Genomic DNA, 17,466 nt, shown 5'->3' on the forward strand with positions numbered 1-17,466 from the left:
CACATGGGGTCTCATTGAATTCTCATCCTAGGCCTTTGAGATAGGTTTCATTGTCCCTTTTCCACAGAAGAGAAGACTGGGAACCAGAGAGAGTAATAACTTATAATAAGTTATAACTTATAATGAAAAGAGGGAGTACGATCACAGGGATTGTAAATGCTGGGATTGGGGTCACACGCTGGCTTATCGTGGTGCTGACCTCTAGCTGCTGTGATGAACTGCCACATTTCTCAACACATTTCACACTACCTCTTCTCTGAAACAAGCCGCTTATTTGTGAGAGGAGGTGAAACGTTAGGAGGAATCGATACCTTCTCCCTCATTGCTGTGTTTAATGGGCAGTTCTGTGCCAAACTGCCCAAAGCACTTTATGTACTCTTCGAATACCTACATTTGAAACTCCTGATCAATGCATCCTACAACTCCAGGAGGATAGGTACCCACCCAGAGTAACATCCTCTTGACTGGAGACTTACGACATTCATAATCTCCCCAGATTCTTATTTTTCCAGGCAGAAAAGATAGCAGTGGTTCATAGTCAAGCCAATTGCCTGTAAAACCCAGGACGTGTGATGTGGGTTGACACGTTCTTGGCATATTTTGAACGAAGCCTTCATTGGTAATCTTTGAGTCTTCCAAGCCTTGTTAGATTGGGAAATGGGCCAGGTCAATTTGTAATCCTGATGACAGAGTCCTGAGACCAGACAAACTTCTGTTACTGTTTTGGGTCAAAGTATTGGTTCTTAATCCTCTGAGGTCTGGATCCAGATGGCAGAAGAGACCTCAGAGGTACGTCCTGGAGGCGACACATCTGCTTAGCCAATCCACCAAGTGTGGCTTGTTGAAGAACTCACACACTGGCTCTAAGTTTGAGAAACTCCAAAGGAGATCTTAAAAGAAATGGACCATTTGGGGATATGATTAGTGGGAGAATGCAGCGACAGTGTTACCTGGGAGAATTTATTTCCTTGGGAACTTACTGAGTAGCATGGAAGCAGAAGAAGGGTGGGAGGAGAGAGGAGGACAGGAAAATTTGTATACAGTACAGTTTAATTTATTTTCAGTTCTGCATGGTGTCATCATGTATATTTAAGAAATAATTTGTGAAATCTTTTTTTGGTCTTTTGTGAATTTCTTTTCTTCTTTCCCAAATGTGCTTTGTCTTAAGCCAGCAGAAATGAAAGTTTTGTCTTTTAAAAACTTGTCATCCTAATGGTTAAAACTGGATGTTCAAGTCTGTTCCAGGCTGGTATCTTTAACATACAGAGCAGTTCCAGAAACTTAGTGCTGTAGAGTTAGAATTGGCTGTGTTTTTTTCTGTTTCCCACTGTATGTGGCTGTGAAGGTACATACTAAGTTGCTTGGTAAACAATTGCAAATTTCCAAAACTTAAATGCACTAAAAGACCTCAGGGTTTTTTTTGTTTTTTTTTTTTCCTCTCCTACTCTTGCTCCTACCTCTACCTAATGCTTATTCCCATGGGGCAGCTCTGGGAAGTGGGCGAATACACTCCCCACAGTGCCCCTGCACATTCTTCCTCACAAGGCTGCAGCAGTGGCATCTTGGTCTTTTAAATGTATATGTATAACTGATTCACTTTGTTATAGAGCAGAAACTAACACACCACTGTAAAGCAATTGTACTCCAATAAAGATGTTAATAATAATAATAATAATAATAGTGTAGGGTGCATTGTGATTGATTTCCTCATGTCCAGTGGAGGGTCATCTTTCCCACCCCAAGTCAGTCACGGTAATTCTACCTCCCTTGCCATTGATTGGTTTAGATGTGGGCAGGCCAGGTCTTCTGAGATTTGCCTAAGGCTCTTGAAATGCCAGTTCTTTCTGAGACTCAGTCTCCCCACCTGTAAAGTGGAGACAATAGTAGTTTCCAAGTCAAGGATTGTCATAAAGATTACATGAGTTCCTACTTAGTCAATACTACCTGGCACATAGTACACACTCAGAAAAAGAGTTTGGGATTAACAGATACACACTACTATATGTAAAACAGATAAACAACAGGGGCCCACTGTATAGCACAGGGAACTATATTCAATATCTTATAATAACTTATAATGGAAAAGAATCTGAAAAAGTGTATATAAAAGTATATATATGTATACATATATATATGACTGAGTCACTTTGCTGTATACATGAAACTAACATAACATTGTAAATCAACTACACTCCAATAAAAAAGTTGTTTCAAAAAAAAAAAATTAACATACATATTGTTAAAGCCACTTGCCACAGATTTCTGCCGAGACTCTCTGATTCAACTCCATTCAACAAATATTTATAAAGAGTCTATTAGATGCCAGGCACTTTACTAGATGGTTCACAAAAACATATTCAGTCTGCTCCCTTATAGTTAAGACTGTACCAAATCATCCCAAAGCACAGGAGAGGGAAATGCATTGCACTTGGTTGTCTCTGTTAACAGGGGTGGGAACTGGGGCTTCTGCTTCCCTATGTCTTTCTGCTGTGTGCACAGGGGCTGAGCCAAGGGCTGCTGGACTATGTCAGCCCCACTGGTGATGTCCACCATCCTTGGTACTCATCACCCTGATTAAGCATATTCACCTGAAGTAGAAATGAAAGTGACCTCCAGTGTAGCTTCAACATAAGTCTCCTAACCCTTTCGATCAGATTGCTGTCCTAAGCCCCTTTCACGTAGAAAATCCGGAGCCACTTCTACCTGCGGAAGGAAGCCAAGGATCTTTTAGGTGCTTAGTTCAGTTTGTTCACTGTACTGATATGTCCTCAAAATGGAATACCGTTTACAATCTGATTTTTTCAGAATGAGCACATAGAAGAGAAGAAGAAAACATTCTGTCTTGATTTTGTTCTCCTTCAAATGAGGTGTCTTCCACAAAGGGAGAGTGGAAGACAGTGCTTGTGGGCAAAGTGCTGGAGGAACCTCCATTGGAAAGGGGAGTGAAGACTTCCCGTTTAACTCTTTCCCTAGGACTTCTCATGGAGTTTGAAATGCTGTTGAAGCTCACTGTAAAACACGACGGCGAAACTCTGTAATGGGAAGTGACAAGGCAGAAGAAACTCCTTTGGATTCTTAAGAAAAGCTGTCCCATTTATATCCCTTAAATAGCCTTTAAAGAAAGTTTTTAATAACTATACTTCCACCCATGGTCTTAAGTCAAAAACTGTAGGTAGTTACGAGGCCACCATCACCCTGATACCAAAACCAGACAAAGATGTCACAAAGAAAGAAAACTACGGGCCAATATCACTGATGGACGTAGATGCAAAAATCCTCAGCGAAATACTAGCAAACAGAATCCAACAGCACATTAAAAGGATCATACACCATGATCAAGTGGGGTTTATTCCAGGAATGCAAGGATTCTTCAATATACGTAAATCAATCAATGTGATACACCATATTAACAAATTGAAGGAAAAAAACCATATGATCATCTCAATAGATGAAGAGATAGTTTTCAACAAAAGTCAACACCCATTTATGATAAAAACCCTGCAGAAAGTAGGCATAGAGGGAACTTTCCTCAACATAATAAAGGCCATATATGACAAACCCACAGCCAACATTGTTCTCAATGGTGAAAAACTGAAACCATTTCCTCTAAGATCAGGAACAAGACAAGGTTGTCCACACTCACCACTATTATTCAACATGGTTTTGGAAGTTTTAGCCCAAGCAATCAGAGAAGAAAAAGAAATAAAAGGAATCGAGGGCTTCCCTGGTGCTGCAGTCATTGAGAGTCTGCCTGCTGATGCAGGGGACACGGGTTCGTGCCCCAGTCCAGGAGGATCCCACATGCCGCGGAGCAGCTGGGCCCATGAGCCATGGCCGCTGAGCCTGCGCGTGCGGAGCCTGTGCTCCGCAACAGGAGAGGCCACAGCAGTGAGAGGCCTGCGTACCGCAAAAAAAAAAAAAAAAAAGGAATTGAAATCGGAAAAGAAGAAGTAAAGTTGTCACTCTTTGCAGATGACATGATACTATACATAGAGAATCCTAAAGATGCTACCAGAAAACTACTAGAGCTAATCAATGAATTTGGTAAAGTAGCAGGATACAAAATTATTGCACAGAAATCTTTTGCATTCCTATACACTAATGGTGAAAAAACTGAAAGAGAAATTAAGGAAACACTCCCATTTACCACTGCAACAAAAAGAATAAAATACCTAGGCAAAAATCTACCTAAGGAGACAAAAGACCTGTATGCAGAAAACTATAAGATACCGATGAAAGAAATTAAAGATCATACAAACAGATGGAGAGATATACCATGTTCTTGGATTGGAAGAATCAACATTGTGAAAAGGACTATACTACACAAAGCAATCTACAGACTCAGTGCAATCCCTATCAAATTACCAATGTCATTTTTCACAAAACTAGAGCAAAAAATTTCACAATTTGTATGGACACACAAAAGACCCCGAATAGCCAAAGCAATCTTGGGAAAGAAAAACGGAGCTGGAGGAATCAGGCTCCTTGACTTTGGACTATACTACAAAGCTACAGTAATCAAGACAGTATGGTAGTGGCACAAAAACAGAAATATAGCTCAATGGAACAGGATAGAAAGCCCAGAGATAAACCCACACACATATGGTCACATTATTTTTGATAAAGGAGGCAAGAATATACAGTGGAGAAAAGACAGCCTCTTCAGTAAGTGGTGCCGGGAAAACTGGACAGCTACATGTAAAAGAATGAAATTAGAACACTCCCTCACACCATACACAAAAATAAACTTAAAATGGTTTAAAAACCTAAATGTAAGTCCAGACACTATCAAACTCTTAGAGGAAAACATAGGCAGAACACTCTATGACATAAATCACAGCAAGATCCTTTTTGACCCACCTCCTAGAGAAATGGAAATAAAAACAAAAATAAACAAATGGAACCCAATGAAACTTAAAAGCTTTTGCACAGCAAAGGAAAACATAAACAAGACAAAACGGCAACCCTCAGAATGGGAGAAGATATTTGCAAGTGAAGCAACTGACAAAGGATTAATCTCCAAAATATACAAGCAGCTCATGCAGCTCAATATCAAAAAAACAAACAGCCCAATCCAAAATGGGCAGAAGGCCTAAACAGACATTTCTCCAAAGAAGATATACAGATTGCCAACAAACACATGAAAGGATGATCAACATCACTTATCATTAGAGAAATGCAAATCAAAACCACAGTGAGGTATCACCTCACACCAGTTAGAATGGCCATCATCAAAAATCTACAAACAATAAATGCTGGAGAGGGTGTGGAGAAAAGGGAACCCTTCTGCACTGCTGGTGGGAATGTAAATTGATACAGCCACTATGGAGAACAGGATGGAGGTTCCTTAAAAAACTAAAAATAGAACTACCATACGACCCAGCAATCCCACTACTGGGCATATACCCTGAGAAAACCATAATTCAAAAAGAGTCATGTACCACAGTGTTCATTGCAGCTGTATTTACAATAGCCAGGACATGGAAGCAACCTAAGTGTCCATCGACAGATGAATGGATAAAGAAGATGTGGCACATATATACAATGGAACATTACTCAGCCGTAAAAGGAAACGAAATTGAGTTATTTGTAGTGAGGTGGATGGACCTAGAGTCTGTCATACAGAGTGAAGTAAGTCAGAAAGAGAAAAACAAATACCGTATGCCAACGCATATATGTGGAATCTAAAAAAAAAAAAATAGTTCTGAAGAACCTAGGGACAGGACAGGAATAAAGACATAGATGTAGAGAATGGACTTGAGGACATGGGGAGGGGGAAGGGTAAGGTGGGTCGTAGTGAGAGAGCGGCATGGACATATATACACTACCAAATGTAAAATATATAGCTAATGAGAAGCAGCCGCATAGCACAGGGAGATTAGCTCAGTGCTTTGTGTCCACCTAGAGCGGTGGGATAGGGAGGGTGGGAGGAAGACACAACAGGGAGGAGATATGGGGATATATGTATATGTATAGCTGATTCACTTGGTTATAAAGCAGAAACTAACACACCACTGTAAAGCAATTATACTCCAATAAAGATGTTAAATAAATAAATAATAAAAATAAAACAAGTATATACAGTAGCCCAGGATATTGCTATTCACTAACGTTAAGATAAAATTTCATAATGGAAATGAAAAGAAAGATCTAGCACTTTGCGTACAGTTTAGTATATAAGACTATCTCAAATAGTGACACATAATGCCATATTAATGTAAATGTTTATAATAGAGGAAACTGGGTAAAGGGCATATGGGAACTCTCTGTACTATCTAAATTTTTCTGTAAATCTGAAACTATTCTAAAGTGTATTAACTAATTTTAATAAAAAGAAAGCATTTCCAATTCAAAAAAGAGACTATCTCATGTTTTTTGAGGTAGAAAACGAAAATTGGGCATTTCTAATCTGATATTTTAATTTTTTACTCAAAAATATCCTAAATATTGTTTTACAGAAGTGTGGCAACTAAGAAAAATACATCAAAGTCTAGATAATCCCAGACTATTTAATCTCATATTATGTGGTACAGATGAAATAATGCAAATGCCCTCAATCTATTTGCTAATTTTTCGTGAAGTATTTTACAAATGTACTGTTTCAGTGGGGATATTCCAGTGATCAAAATACGTCATGTAGTAACAGTAGGTAATTGCCAGTAGAAATAAATTTGGTTTAAATTTCAGAAATCTCAGTAGTTGGTGATAGTCACGTAATCTGAGCAGTGCCCTATGGGGCCTTCCTGGGACAGATCCCTCCCCCATATCCTCTGCTGTAGCTCTTCTCTGAAGTACCAAGATAATAGTATCTCATGCACATTTCCTGAGTTTTTCTGTTGCTAAAAACGCCACCAAATGGAAGAAATTAACTACTTGATGTCATGAGCAGTAGCCCCCCAGACCTTCTGGCGCTGGTGGATTGACAATGTTAACTGCCCTATTACCTCACCATCAACCAGAGAATTATGCACGAGATGATCACATACCCTGTGAACCCCTTCCCTCTCTTGGCCTTTAAAAGTGCTTTTCTGGGGCTTCCCTGGTGGTGCAGTGGTTGAGAGTCCGCCTGCCGATGCAGGGGACGCGGGTTTGTGCCCCGGTCCGGGAGGATCCCACGTGCCACGGAGCGGCTGGGCCCGTGAGCCGTGGCCGCTGGGCCTGCGCGTCCCGAGCCTGTGCTCCGCAACGGGAGAGGCCACAACGGTGAGAGGCCCGCGTACCACAAAAAAAAAAAAAAAAAAAAAAAAAAAAAAAAAGTGCTTTTCTGAAACCTTTTGGGGAGTTTGGGGTTTTCTGAGGGCATGAGCCACCTGTTCTCCTTGCATGACCCTGTAATAAAACTTTCTCTACTAAAAAAACCCAAAAAAACCCCCAAAACAAACAAAAAAACCCCTGTAGGTAGCAAAGGTAAGAGTGGTAATGATAGTGGAAGGTTGGAGAAATGAAAGAGGAGTTCAGAAAAAAAGGTATGAAAATAATGGCAGTATAGTTATAGCCTGTATACAGGGTATTTTTAGGGCACTGGGAAAAGCTGACCAAACCATTTTGAATTGATGGTGAAAGTGAGTGGGAATGTGTAGGGTTTTGTTTCATATGGCTGTGATGAGATGAGAGATCAGTAGGAAACAAAAAGCAGGAATATCAACTATACTGGAGTTAAACAGTACATGAGCATTAATGGGTCAGTTTCATATAGCACCCATCTGCTGCTAGACGTAACCATTCATAAAATCTCAACTTTTGCCAACAGAGGTTTTCTGCCAAACACAGCCTGTTTGCAGTGTCTTAAGCTGTAGATGAGCTAACGTTTTACTGTGATGGTCTTGGGCCCTCGTTGCTTGAATGAGCCTTAGAGTGTCACCTGTGATGGGAGGTGAAACACACTAAACCCACCATAAGGTTTTGTTATCAGAGGGTAGATCAGAATTTAGAAACTGCAGTACTGTTTTGTTTTGTTTTTTAATTATGTAAACAGGAGTAACTGCTTCACATTTATGAATGCTTTTACTTTAATTTAATGGCACCCAAGATGTAGTTAAATTTTATAAACAGTACTAACCTCCCCTTTTTGGGAACCAGGGAGTGATGGCTGCTTTCTTTATGATTACGACATCCTTATAGTGGCAAGATGAAAATTTATGTGATAAAACTGATCCATGCAGGTAGTCAGTCTGGAATATTCCGAGCCTCCAGAAGTGTTTTTGTCTCTCAGTAGTGATTGTAGTAGTAGTAATAGTAGTAATAAACGTTGATTAAGCCCACACTATGCCTGGCATTGTCAATTATGGTCATATTGAAAGGGCTCCGGGATTAGTGTTTGGTATGTAGTATCTTACTCTGTCATCACAGTAACCCATTGAGATAGATGCTATTACTATCTCTGCATTTTACAGATCAGTTAATTTGCTTAAGATTATACAGAGGTAAATAGTGGATTTTGACTTAGAAAGTCTAATATCGGGCACCATGTAGTTAAACACCCATTTATAAGAATCTCACAGAGACTGGAATTGTTTCAATAATTTCCCTTTCAATTTCATTTCACTGGGAACAAAAGAGATTTGTTCCCAGTGGCATTTAGCAGGTTTGTTAATCAACGCAGATGGTTCATACAGATATTATAGTTGGACCCCAAAGTATTTGGGTGGTAATGGAAGTACTTTGTTGTTCTTCTTCTTTTCTTGTGACTGGGAGACATGAATTCTTTGGATTATCAGGGAGTGCTCAACCCCAGCGAATTGAGACAAAGCATAACTGTCTTGGGAGTAATGAAAGCCCAGGCACAGGAAATTTCTAGCACATGTTTTTGACGGTGTCATCTGCTGTTATTGGAGTCTACGTGTTTGGTTAACGAGCTACAAAAATGTACCTTCTACTCTGGTTTAGGAGAGGTAGGTCAGGCAGCCCAATAACAAAACTGTTGTGAAAGATGGGACCACAGACTCAGAGGTGCCCTGTGCCCAGATCTCGGTTTGCAATCCAGCTAGTGGGTTAGACACTTAGGCCTTGTTCTCTGGGGACAAGAGGGTAGAGACAGGAAGGACTAGAGGATAGAATTATGATGAAAGGCATCTGGCTTTGTTCTTCACTTAGTTGCCCTTCTCTTAAAAATAGAGGAGCTATTTTTTAAATACACATAGGTTTTTTGTTATATTTATTTGCCAAACTGTTCTCAACACATATGCATGAGTGCCCACATACACACACACACACACACACACACACACACACACACACACACACAGAAAAATAGAACATTTAAACCTTGGAAACTTCATGCTGAAATGCTGGTGGGCTAATTAAAAGGACCAAACTATACCTCTTTGTCCGTATCCATTCATCCTTCAGCCTCACCTTCCTGCCTAGATTTCTGTGCTACTAAAGCTTCAGTAGGCAGAGGTGTGCCAGCAGGGGTGTGTTCTAAAGACCGTGATGGGCTTTGTGACTAATGGAAAGGTCTAATCATTATCATTTATTATACTAGTTGTTCTGCATTTTGCATTGTCCTTCTGGGTTTCTAATATTCACAGGTATTTTCAAGACACAAGCGCTTCCACACTGTGATATTCCATGGTGTCCTGACAAATGTTGCGTTAAGGCCGGTGTGCTGCCCCTACCGTTCTGTGGTTGATTTGGGGGCATTAGGGTCTCATCTTCACATCCTCCCCTGAACCTTTCTTCCAGTCAGTTCCGCTGTGGACCATCATCCCTGAACTAATGCAACTGTGTGAAAACAGCAAATCTGTTATATCTCCCTATTGTTCCTCCTTTTGAAACAATTTTCCTAATGGACCCTGAAGGTTTTTATTCTTCTATGTTAGAAAGACCTTTTTTCCTGACTTATTTCCAAAGTATAAATATCTTTACTTTTACTAAGCATAAATTATATACTGCTGTTGTAAAATTTTAAACAGTGGAGAAGTACATAAAGTAGAAATGGAAGTTCCCTGCAACCTCATCCCAAATATAATGATGATAATTAAAGCCAAAATAATACATTTATTAAGTGCTATGTGCCAATCTAAGCTTTTAGACTCATTAGCAAATGTATCTCTCAGAATAGTTTTGTGAGGTAAATAATATTATTTCCCAGTTTAGTACATAAGGAAGCTGAGGAATGAAAGGTTAAAGGTCTGTACAACACCACACAGGTAGTCAATAGCAAAGCTAGAACCTAATTATTATATTAAAAGTGTGAATTTGTGCTCCAGTTACTGTATTAAACCTGATGGATCACGGTTGGTCATTTATTTAACTTTTTAAATCATAAAAGATGAACTATGCACACCTTAATATTTTATTTTAACTTAAAGTGTACATCATTTATACATTAATTCCCTAACCATTGATTTAACACTAAGGCCATTTCTTAAGGGTGGCTAAACCGTTTGCTTTTCTTAATTAAACCACACCCATAATTGTTGTGACTTTGTAGTGGGTGGTAAATTCTTCACAGGCTATTTTTATTTTTTTATTTAAAGAGATTCTCCCTTATGGAGCCTTCCCAAAACAATTAATTTAGTTTTCATACAAGCAGTTCCTTTTGTTCTTATATTTTACGAACTTGTGTAATTTTAAAGGAAACTAGGTCATTACAACAAGTATAAAACTGGCTTTAACCAGTCTGGGGACAAAAGCCACTGGTTCTTGGTAAGCAAACAGTACAGTCAATGTGTGAGGCCAGAAATGCCTGGGGCTTATAGCTTTAAGCCCTCAGCACTTCCCTGGGCATCGCCTGAACATTTTGCAGAGGGAAATAGAGCCTGTAGGTACATTGGGAAAGTCAAGTTCAGTTAGGAGAACTTCTTTACAGTGGAGTTATCAGGCATGCTGAGAGGCAGCTGCAGAAGTTGCTCATTGAGGGGAATCTTGTGTTTTTTCCATGCCCCACACCTGTAAGGGTGCATGCTTACCAAAGCCTGTTGGCCCACTTCTTTTTCTGCATCTTTTGTATGTAAGTTCATATACCTCTCCAATTTCAATTAGTCTTGGCAACCAAGACTTCAAAAACACGAACATGAAAGAGTACAGTGAATTCCCCAGGAAGGAAAAATTCTAGAGCCACTCCCATGAGACTGGGCCAACACTAGAAAAGTGAAACAGAACTGAAGAAATCAACAGCATAAATCTAGTATTAAGAACTGCCTTTTTATTTTCTTTCCAGAGAATGCCCAAACTTATTAGCATGGCTATAAGGTGGTATATGATCCAGCCCCCGACTCTCCATTTAGCCAAACCACCTATCATGCTTGATCCTGCCATGCTATTTCTGGAGTCAGTTCCTCTGCTCTTATACCTTCTTGGAGTGTACACCCTCACCTTTTCCTTCCCTTTCCCACTAAGAAAATCCCTTCAAATCCCCACTAGTGCCTTCTTCTCTCTGATCCCTTCCTGGACTTCTTAGCTCCTAGGGCAGAACCGAGGGGCTCCTTCACCTGACTCCATTACCCTGTCCCCACTGTACATGGTATTTCTATTTTAGGACATGTCACCCAGATTTACAACTACGTTTTGGCTTGTGTGTTGCTCCTACTACAGCATGAAATCCAGGAGGGCAGAGGTGGGGTTTCGTTCACCTTTATGTCCCCAGGGTCTACCTCCATGCTTGGCAAATAATAGTGCTCCACAACTATTTGCTGAATGAGTGAACACATAGTCTGGGGGAAGTCTTGGTGTCCCAGCATGCTGAGATGGGAAGGCATGGATGCCCTTTGGCTGTGACCCATTCTCCTGACTGCAGTGCTTTCCTTCAGCCCTGGGTTGGGGAGATGGAAGAAGGAGGCTCCTTGCGTGGCCATTCCTGCAAATCTCTTTCCAGCCTTGAAAGAGAGATCAAAGGCACAGCCCTGAGTTGCCTGCTCCGAGCTTTTGTTAGTACTTTCCCTTTGCAGCGAGGGACTAAGAGGAAGATTTTCCGTATATATTACTTCAGACTTTGATCTCACTTGGTTGATGTTGATGGCACCTTGTGTGACAGCCACGTGATGCTGAAAGAATGTATGGGTTTATTTCATTAAGGCTAATGTATTCTCAGCAGAGACCGGTCTGCGTGCATAATGTGATTCTCAGGGTGCCACAGAAGATACTGTCTGTTAGAGGAAGGTAATTGTATTACCCTGCCACTTTCAGATTCATTAAGGGGAATCTTGGGCTGGCCCATCAGTTTTGTGAGTCCCACTCACATTCAGAACTATTTCCCTGCGGTCACCTTTCCATCAGGCCGTACATCTCATTGGCCCTGCCTGACAGCCAGCTCCTAAATGCTTCTTAGCAAGTGCGTTCGCCTGTCCTATACGTAGTTGCAGAATTGCTTGGCAAAGGAAAAAAGCTCTTAGAGGATAGAGACACCGTCTTGATCATCTCCAAAGTGAGCTGTGCCTACCACTGATGATTTTAGATGGTTCATGGGTAAACATTTACAAATTTTTAATTGTGATATGTTTATAATGTTGACTAGAAAAAATAAAACTAGCACATAAAACCTGTGATTTCACAGAGGTGATGTTTAGAGGGAGGCAAAGTGGGTGCTGAAGTAAGTCAATTTAACAGAAAATCTAAGCTAATAGCAATGACTAAAATAAAATGATATTCTAGTAATTAAAGTGTAGAAATATTGTGATATAGGACAGTCCCTGATATGTGGTGGGTGCTTAATCAATGTTTATTGGAATGAATAAATGAATATTTAAAATAATAATAGTATCTACTCTTAATTACACACTCGTTTTGTGCCCAGTCACTGGGCCATAAGTGTTGCATACAATACGCCCTTTGATTCTGACGCGTAAGTTGATAATTTGTCTTCATTTTAGAGATGAAGGAACCAAGGCATAGAAAATAACTTACGCAGCTTCACACAGCTAGTGGTGGTAGGTCTCTTCTCTGTCACCAAACCCCAAGTGTGCTTCTGCGCGTCCCTGAGTCATAGATACTACAAGTTAAGATTGAATTTTTATTTCCAGTCCCACCTGGGTTCCCTAAGGTGGTAAAACTGTTCCAGTACGTTAAAGGTTCGCTCAGATAGCTCTGTTGTGACGAGTGTTCCGCCAAGACTGTGCCTTTGATACGTTTGGCCGGAGCTGGCCTGCTTAAACAGCGTGCACTTCACGAAGTCTTCCAAGTCCCTGAACAAGCCTGACTTCTAGACTCTTCTTGTACCCTCTCCTCTGGAACACCTCTTCAGCTTCACTGCCAGTGTTACGAGAATGTCATGTCACGGCTTAAGCGAAGACTCCCAGGGACTTCATCATATGCTGACCCAAACAGAACTCCGTCTCAAACAGCTCTTATGGCAGTGACAACACTGCTTTGGACAACTGTGTTGCTTGACTCAAGAAGTGGCTCTGATGGTCCCTAAGACGTCAGTGTCAAAGGTGCAGGTGTGACTTGATAAGAGTGAAATAGAGTTTTTCAAAATTACTATTTTTTTTGTTGGTGATTTTACATATGAATGTATAAGTAAATTTATAAATGTTTTATGATGATATTTGTCTGTTTCACTGGTAGAACTAAACAATTATACCTTTAAATTGACCAAGAGCTTCTCTCCCCACCCTTTGCTTTGTATTTATACTGTGTCTATGCTGTACTGAGCGCAATGACCTATTAGCCTGGGCAGTACAGATGAGCTAAATATTGATTAAGTCTCACAATCTGATAAATAAAACCTGGGTACATTCTTTTTTTTTTTTTTTTTTTTTTGCAGTACACGGGCCTCTCACTGTTGTGGCCTCTCCCGTTGTGGAGCACAGGCTCCAGACGCACACGCTCAGCGGCCATGGCTCACGGGCCCAGCCGCTCCGCGGCATGTGGGATCCTCCCGGACCGGGGTGCAAACCCGTGTCCCCTGCATCGGCAGGCGGACTCTCAACCACTGCGCCACCAGGGAAGCCCCTGGGTACATTCTTGAAAGCCATTTTCAGATCTTCAGTAAATCTTGGGATACCAGTAGCTTCTCATTTAAAGCAAATGTAAACTTTTAAAGTTTAAGACCATGTGCATTCTCTCTGAGTAGTCCCCACTCTGTGCAATCAGAGGGCTAAAGGGAAAAGGCATTTGGAGGAAAATACATTTGGAGGAAGAGTTTTCTTAGTTTCATTAAAATTATAAAGTGTTCCCCATGTTTATGGTTTCTTCTGTGTGGCTTATTTACTATCTAGGATAGGACATAAGTATTACGGTTCGGAATAATTTCAGAGCTGAGTGACAGTTCTTAAAAGTTGAAAATGGCTATTTTTCTCTTCATCTGCTTTTTACTTTTTTTCTAGTTTCAAGGAAGAGAAGGGTCAGATCATAAGCAGATAATGGGGATCATGGGCATTCCATATGTAAACAAATGTCAGTTCCTGACAAAACCTCTCTACCATATCTGGGAAAGCCAATGATCTCATGACTGATCATTAAGATTGGAAGGGGCTTCTGAAAATCTTTTTTTCTAGAATTCCTCAAAACGTGAGTTGTGGATCACCGACTTTAAAATCACCTGGGGGTAAGACTGTATATATTCCAGGTCTCCACTCTAGACTGTGTGAATTAATGTCTTCAGGGGAGACCAGGGAAGATAGATTTTTCAGAAGCTCCCTGGGTAATTCATATGAACACTAGAGGTTGGTAATGACTTTGTTCTGATCTCCTCACGATACGTAGAAATTGAAGCACGACACAGTGAAGTGACTTAGCAATGGTAAACTAGACAGTAAATAAGAAATCACCATGCTTAGCTATTCAGAACTGCCTAGGTGAGCTACCTGCATCTTTCTGCCTCAGCTGTGTAGTTATGTAACTTAATTACTTCTTAGTTTGATTTGATGGCCTTTTTCTATTAGATAAGATGTGTTAATTACTCTGTTGGCAATATGTGGTAATAATGGCTCAGTGTTGACATTAATAATTTCAAGATCATGAATAACATGCAACACCTCTGTGTCTGAGCCATCATTAATTTGTTTCACCATTGCTGAAGTGTTTAAAATTCAGCTTCAAGCATGTCTTCTCAGAGGAAAAAAGAATAATACATGTATTGAAAAACCTCCCCTTTATTCTGCTCTTAACTCTGTCCTTGCTACACAATTAGCTGCGTATTGTACCTAATTAGTGGGGTAAAAATCCAATCTCATTTTATTTTTTAAAAATATAGGTAAATCAAAACAAATTCTTTGCTGATAAAGAAGGAGGAAGAGTAAGAGCAATATAAATCTTATTTGGAGGATTTGCAGTTGTATCACTTATAATGAATCTCAAGGGATAAGAATATAATTTTTTATTAGCCTGAGTTTTTGAGTAAACTTAAAGTCATGCTTCCTCAGCGAAGGAAAAAAGTCTGCTACTCACTTTCATGATGATTAAGCAGTTGATACCTAGGAAGAAAAGAAGATACTTGGTGGACACCTGTTCTGTCTCCTGCCCAGCATCCATTTCTCTTTTCTGATAAGTGCATCCTGATGTGGAATAATCATTTCTCTTAGTCTATGTGGGAACAACCGTCAACATCCATAGTTGGACAGTCAACCCAGGACTGACTAATCAGCATATTCCATTCTCCTGGGAATTGTGATTGGCTTAAAGATGGTATGTGATATAAGTTGGTCCAATCAGAGCTCATCCTAGGATTTCTAGAGCAATTGAGAAAGATGTGTACCGAGGACACGGGGCATCAACTTGGAGAAACTGACACTCATCTTGCCACCATGAAAGGCAAGTCTACCATCATAGGAAAAAAGAGGGGAGGGGGTCATGAGACCAATTCCTGGTGACAGAATTTAAATCCCTGAATCCACCCAAGCCTAAAGTTACCTACTATTTTTTTCAACATTATGCAGCCAAAGTGTTCTATTTTTTGCTTAAGCCATTGTGAGTTGGATTTCTATCACTTGCAGCAACAACAAAAAGACATGAAAATATTTAAAAACCTTCTGAACTCCTGAGTTTCCAAGAATGGGAATGGGTTTGCACTGAATCTTGCATGTGTTCTTGAGTCTTCTTTGTGACCAGAGGAGCGGATTGGTAGCTGGCCTGGGTTAGAGGTAGGGTGATGATATAATGTATTATATGAAGCAGAATAGTCCTCCCCCTTATCATTTAATTATGGAGAATTCTGAACCTACATAAAAGTAAACAGAATAATATAATAAATTCCTTTGAACCCATCAGCAAGCTCCAACACCATCAATCCATTGGCCAGTCCTGCCTCACTCACATCCCATCAACTTCTCCCACCTCTACTATTATTTTGAAGTGAATCCCAGACATCGTCCTTTCATTGGATAACATTTGAGAGGAAAGGGAGGGACTATTATGTCAACAACAGGTGCAAACTAAGACTGTCCCAGAGAGACTGAGATAGATAGTACAGAATAGATTGAAAATAAGTGGATTAAAATCTGTAACCTTTGTACTGTGCTCTAACCAACTGTAATGGTGGACCAATCGGAGTGCTGAAAAGCCTTGAGACCTTTTGCTTTCTAGTAGCCTTTTTTGGTTGTATAAATGTTTTCTCGAATACCATCTTAGTCAGGGTCCTCCAAGTAACAGATGCCAGAAAAGGCAAGAATGTACAGGAATTTCATTAGGGAAAGAAACATCCCCCAGAAAGGAAACGGGGAGGAGGCTGGAAAAGGCTGGGAGAACAATTAGAGGAAGAAAGAGTAGGTTAGACGTGTCCTAGGTTTTGCAAGGCTGTCAGGGAGTCCTCGAGCTAAAGCCCGATGTCCCCTAGAAATTGGCCTGCCCTAATATGCCTGCTGCTCTCAGTCCTGGGCTGGGGACAGCCTATGAAAGTGTTGACTCAGTGTACAAACACAGCATCTTAGTCTGTTCGGGCTGCTATAACAAATGACCATAGCCTAGATGGCTATTTATCACAGTTCTGGAGACTGGCAAGTCCAAGATCAAGGTGCTGACAGATTTGGTGTTTGGTGAGGACCCACTTCCTGGTCCATAGATGGCCATCTTCTTGCTGTGTCCTAACCTGGGAGAAGTGAGAGAGCTCTCCAGGGTCTCTCTTATAAGGGCACTAATCCTATTCATGAGAGCGCCACCCTCATGACCTAATTACCTCCCAAAGGTCCCACTCCATATACCATCATACTGGGGATTAGGTTTCAAAATATGAATTTGGGGGGTACACAAGCCTTCAGTCTGTAGTGCACAGTGATGGATTTCAGAGTGTGGCAGCTGAGACCCTTGGTCAGTTTTGCTCCCTGTGTTTGAAGTTCTGTGAGGTACATTTTCACGACCACCGCACATACTGTAAAGCATGGACGTGGGAATCAGAGCAACTCTGTTAGAATCTTAGCTGTATTGCTTAGTAGTTATGTGGATGTGGGCAAATCACTTAACGTCAGTGTACCTTACACATGAAATGAGGGTAAGAGCAGCCCTTACCTCATGGGTCATTGTGAAGATTAAATGAGATAAGCTATAGATACTGCTTAGCAGAGTGTATGGCCTATAGTGAGTGCTCAAAAA

The 17,466-nt window shown here is 40.6% G+C and overlaps 1 protein-coding gene across 1 annotated transcript in view; it reads left to right on the forward strand.

Moving 5' to 3' along the window:
- The window catches only part of KCTD16 (potassium channel tetramerization domain containing 16), a 261,642-nt gene that overhangs the window by 101,660 nt on the left and 142,516 nt on the right, over positions 1-17,466 (forward strand). The window lies entirely within an intron of this gene.

Source organism: Phocoena phocoena, chromosome 3, assembly GCF_963924675.1.
Source record: "Phocoena phocoena chromosome 3, mPhoPho1.1, whole genome shotgun sequence".
In the NCBI taxonomy this organism is placed as follows: domain Eukaryota; kingdom Metazoa; phylum Chordata; class Mammalia; order Artiodactyla; family Phocoenidae; genus Phocoena; species Phocoena phocoena.